The sequence below is a fragment of the Nannospalax galili genome, unplaced genomic scaffold (assembly GCF_000622305.1).
Source record: "Nannospalax galili isolate Female #2095 unplaced genomic scaffold, S.galili_v1.0 scaffold779, whole genome shotgun sequence".
Classification (NCBI taxonomy): Eukaryota; Metazoa; Chordata; class Mammalia; order Rodentia; family Spalacidae; genus Nannospalax; species Nannospalax galili.
Window position 1 is genome coordinate 1,792,251 of NW_008345224.1, and position 5,157 is coordinate 1,797,407.

Below are 5,157 nucleotides of genomic sequence, written 5' to 3' on the forward strand. Positions count from 1 at the left end.
ATCTATCTATCTATCTATCTATCTATCATCTATCTATCATCTATCATCTATCTATCTATCATCTGTTGTGTGAATGCCTGCATGTGTGTAAGTACACTGTGAAGATCAGAAGAAGGCATTGGATCCTCTGGAACTGGAGTTACGGATGGTTGTTAGTTGACATATGGGTGCTGGAAATTGAACCCAGGTCTGCTGCAAGAGCAGCCAGTACTCTTAACCGCTGAGTCATCTCTCCAGCCCCAAGGTGATGTTTTTTGTATCAAAGTTGTGTGAATGCCTGCATGTGTGTAAGTACACTGTGAAGATCAGAAGAAGGCATTGGATCCTCTGGAACTGGAGTTACGGATGGTTGTTAGTTGACATATGGGTGCTGGAAATTGAACCCAGGTCTGCTGCAAGAGCAGCCAGTACTCTTAACCGCTGAGTCATCTCTCCAGCCCCAAGGTGATGTTTTTTGTATCAAAGTCCAGTAGAGCACCTGCAGAGCACTTGCATGCTCCATGCCTTAGAACATCCGCTGTACTCAGTGCAGAGCCATAATACATCCAATGCAGCTGCAACTCTCTCCTTCCTGTCACCAGAAACGAGAGGCTTAGACATTGGCAGCTTTTCACATTCTGTGTCTGTGTGTTGTATAAGTGTGTATGTTCATGTGTGTGTACATGCGTGTGGAGGACAGAGGCCAATGATGCATGTCTTCCTTAATAGCTGATCATTACTCATTTTTTAAAAGTTTAGTTTCATTTGTTGACTTATTTGTGTGTGTGTGTGTGTGTGTGTGTGTGTGTGTGTATGCCACAGTGCATGTTCACATGGAGGTCAGAAAAGAATTTGTAAGAGTCGGTTCTCACCTTGCCCCATGTGGGTCCCAGGGTTCAAACTCAGGTTTTCAGGCTTGATAGTAGGTGCCTATACCCACTGACCCATCTCCCTGGCCTCCACCTTCTTTCTTTGAGACAGAATCTCTCCCTGAAACCTAAAGCTCACCTATTTGGCTACACTGGCTGGCCAGAAAGCCCCTGGAATCCTCCTGTCTCTGCCTCCCCAGGGCTTGCAGGTGTGCTATACCATGCCTGACTTTTTAAATGAATGTTGGGGATCTGAACTCTGGCCAGCATGCCTGTGTGGCAGGTACTTTACCACGTAAGCTACCCTAAAACCCCTCTTTTCATATTCTTTACAAACACCCTATCTTTATCTTTATCTACATTTTTACCATAGGAACTTGGTACATGTTGGTTGTTCCAGGTCCTTATTCTGGCGGGAGACAGTCCATGCTCTACTCTCTGCCTCCCTTGACCCTATCCAAGTTTACATGTCCTGTAAAATCCCTTCCCAACCTCCCCTGTGGTAACAAATCCAGGTGATGCATTCATGATTCATGGGGAATTAATAGGTTCTCCAATTGTCAAGGCCAAGAAATCAAATCAGAGACCAAATTAACAAAGGCTGCATATTTCTAAGCCTGGAACTGCAAGGGGGCTATAGTTGTCACTTAGCTTTCAGTAGGTGGTTGATCGGGCTTGAAAGGGTCACTGAATGAAAACAGGGAGTCTTAAGAGTGTCTCATGGGTGAGCATTCAATTAGAGTGGCTTTCTGATTGATGTTTTTTCTTTTGAGAGAGGTTCTCATGTATTCTAGTCTGGCCTTGAACTTCCTATGTAGGCTATGTCGACAAAATAAACAGCTCTCACCTTAAAGAATAAGGAGATGGTTTATTCTGGAGCCAAATATGAGTGACCATGGCTTGGGAATACAGATTTAGGTTTCCCCAAATATCATGTTCCAGCGTGGTAACAGTTGCCTTACATTTTTATAGTAACTGAACAAAGAAAAGTCACAAATCAAGTCACTTTTCAAATACATTGGTGGATACATTCAGTAGACAGGTCATGACAAAGTGAGGAGTTTTCTACTATAGGTCTCAGATGCTATCTGATGACATTCTTATCCTTTGATTGGTGGGACCAGGTGGTCTGCTAGGGTAATACATTTTAAAAGGTTTTTATCTGTTAGTCACAGGATGTTAGGTCAGAAACAGAGGTGGGCAAGAAGTAGCTATTTAGGGGCAAAAGATGGCCTAAGATAAATGGTAATTAGACTCTAGACCTGCAACACTGCAAACTCTTCACAATCACTGAAGATCTAATCAGTTGATCAGCCTTGCAGGAGAAAATCCAGTTTGAAGATGCAAGGTTTTTTTCTTGGGACTTTTAGTCACAGTTCCCCCTGTTGGGCAAGCATCACATTTTGTGCATATGGGGGCCATATGGTATTCAGTCCCACATTGCTAGGAAGGCTCATTCCTAGAGAAGGCTCGTTGTAGGCAAGAATGCAGTCTTCAGGAGAGAGGAAATAGCTGGTAAAGCCATTAAGGAAGAAACTCCTGGATCATAAAACTATTAGCCATCATGATCTAGATTCAACATTTTCTTTTCTTTCGTTCTCTGTATCAGACATAATATTTGCATGTGACATATAATAAGATTAATATGCTTAAAATTAAAATAATTAAGAACACAGTAGCTTGACCTAATAAAGTGAAAGTAGCAGATGAGGGAAGTAAGCATCCTAACCAACCAAAAAATCCTCTGCACGTGTCATCATGTTTCCTAACTAGACTGCGTATGTACTTTCCCCCCATGTCTACAGTCATTTGTACCTCATGGAAGATTTTATCTGGTGTTTGGAGTACCTGAAATAGTTCATTACCCTCTAATTCTAATCTTTCTTCTGGCCAGTTTGATTCCATAGCTGTAACTTCTTGTGGGGTGGCTAGTTCAAATTCTAGAAAGGATTGCTCTTCAATATCTGAATTATTATAACTCTTATTAATGGGTAATAACTTGACCTGTCCTATTATTTTGATATTACACCAGATTCCAGTTTGGGGAAGGAAATGCACAGTCATATTACAGAAGAAATCAGATAATAGTACAGTATCATTTTGAATTCCTTCCCAACAGAATCGACCTTTTCCCATGTACCAGATATTGTTTATGGCAGGGGTAGAAATGAGGCCAGACCTGTGGGCACAACCAAATCTCGTTTCTTATTTCACAGTCAGAGAGGGAAATGGGACTCCAATAGGAGTCATTTTGTAATATTACCCATCTACTTCCCATAGGCAGGATATGAGCATTATTTAGTATTTTTCCAATCCCAGCTAACTGTACTATGGAATAAAGATTCATTTAATTGGGGAACATGGGCTCTTAAAGTACAGTGTCTTAAGTTACAAACTCCTGCGATTATTTTCCATAAGTGAGGTTTTCCATAGACCGTTAGCCCTAGCCTCTGCACTAAGTAGCATTGGCTATTGCCCCATGGCTACCTCAGATTCCACCTGTATTAGCATTGTCAACAAACCTTGTTGAGTCAAAGTACAGGTTCTTTCCCATCTCTGAGTTTGGGAGCAACCCTGGATAGTCTGCCTCATATTTTTGACCTATTCATGTAATACATCATTTTTCTTTAGAAGAGTTTACCAACCTCTTCTCTCTTCTTGGAATAGCATTCCCTCTATATGCCCTATTTTTTGAAAGTGAGTCCTTCTCTAAGGAATGTCTTTCTTCATTTGCAGTGAATTCAGCTTGTTCTAGAATTCCTAGTCCAGCACCTACATTCCCAGTAAGGTCTCTTTTGGATCTGGCATTTGGGAAATTTTGATTAATGTACCATAAATGGTGTTGCCATTGAAGACTGATAGCTTTTGTACAATTTGGATAAAAAGAGTCAACCCAAAATCTTCGAATATCCCATACAAGAGTCAATAAAGTAGAAATTACTCCAAGGTAAGCAGAAGACTGAGTGTGCCATAGAGCTTCCCAAAGCCTTCCAGACATAATAGTAGTACTTACATTATCTGGAATTTGGGTCTACCAAGCTACTCCTATGAATTGGAGTTCTTGTGATTGGTGGGTTTCATTAGGTCCTATACTGTGAGATATCCAGCTGCATTTACAGGGCAGATGGTCATTTGAGTAGGTTATACTTTGACAGGGAACACACAGGCAGCTGTAATAGCTTGACCATTATATCCAGGAATCTGCCATAGCTTATCATCTCCAATATCAATGGCAATACAGTAATCTAATTGTCTGGACCCAGTTAATAGTCTTCCCTTTTCCTTAGTGGGAAAAATTTCTATTGCTTTGGATAAAGGGTTGTGGCTCTAAAATAAAGATAACCAAAAACGGGAATTCCTTTAGGCAGATTTAAATTAGAGCTCTGCCAGTCCAAAACCTGAACTTTTTCTTTATCCAAATCATACCAAATAATAAAGGAGTCCCATCCTAGAGGTAATGAGAAGTTTTAATCTTTCCAAGAATAAAGATTTGGTTCAAATAAGATGGGAGTTTTAGGTAAACACCTAGAATGACCCCAAACCTCTGATCCTCCTGCCTCTGTCTCATGAATGGGAATTTATGTGATGCTTGGGATTGAATCTAGGGCCTTGTGTATTTCAGGCAAGCACTCTACCAACTGAGCTACATCCTGAGCCCTTGTTTGAGTAATTTGATACTAAATTATGATGATAAGGAATTTCATCAAAGCAGCTTTCCAGGGCTGAGGGAAAATGACCAAAGCTATCTTAAAAACATAATATTCTAAGTGTCTATGTGATGTGAGTTAATTGTGCTTTGTAGAGTATTATAAAAGTCCTTTTTATATTTCTCTCATTTTGGGGAACCTGAGATCCCCAAGATCCTAAATGTGAAAGGCCAACCCAGAGCTAGCTTCTTTCCAAACCCTCCTAGCTCGCAGGCTTGGCAGGGGACAGGCATCAGCCACTGGAGGACATTTTCCAGATGTCCTGGCTTCTCCTTGACCACCAGCATGATTCTCTCTGCAAATGGCTTGTATCATTAGTGCATGAACACTACTCAAGGAAGCTGGTTTTAGTCACAGCTCAGTATGGGGCCCCTGTGGGTGCAATCAGGGAACTGTAATCAGGTGTTCAGAGAGTTGACGGGTTTTAGTTACAGAGGAATCAGAAGTTCCCCCACCCAGATGCCTAATGAATGCAAATGGGAGGCAGGAGACCAATAAACAGATGTCTCTGTTGCCTCTGAATCTTATTGTGGAGGAGAAAAAAGGTTATCATGTAAATCAGAACAGACAGCCCACACAAATTATGTGTTTCTTTTAAACAT